This window comes from Halyomorpha halys, unplaced genomic scaffold, assembly GCF_000696795.3.
Source record: "Halyomorpha halys isolate HHAL.00 unplaced genomic scaffold, Hhal_1.1 Scaffold249.1, whole genome shotgun sequence".
Lineage (NCBI taxonomy): Eukaryota > Metazoa > Arthropoda > Insecta > Hemiptera > Pentatomidae > Halyomorpha > Halyomorpha halys.
In genome coordinates, this window is record NW_027104890.1 from 1,509,410 (window position 1) to 1,509,983 (window position 574).

The following is a 574-nucleotide window of genomic DNA, read 5'->3' on the forward strand; positions in this document are numbered from 1 at the left end:
TTCCTTGATCTAACGGTTTAAAAGGGTTTGTTGTGTTTTTCAGTTTCTTCTGAACCTTTTGTCCAGTCCACTGAATTAGGGTATAGATAGCTAACCTTAGGTTCTAAGGAAAGTTTTTTGTCAGCGGTGAAGAGCAGTATTGTAATATCGGCAGCTCTTTTATCACCATTTTGGCTATATCTAGATTTCAGCAGGTTTTTCTGTCTCTTGTCACTGCCTATTTTCTTTAATTCTCATTAAATAAGCTCATGTCGCTCCACGTTTGATGATGTATACATATCAGTTAACATATGTATACTACTAGTTTACATATGTGAAAGCTAATTTTAATATAGCATAAAATATTATTTGGATCGAATATAGGGAAACAAATAACAGTATAACGGAATTAATAGTTTATGAAAACTAGCTCGGACCACATTAAAACATATTCTTTGACAATGTCCAAGTGCTGAAAATGATACAAAACTGAAGCAATTGATAAGGCTGAGTACAATGCATGGGCACAGAATTAAACTTTCCATTAAGCTAGTGCTCAAGTATTTCAAGCAGAGGTATTCGCAATACTGTCTGC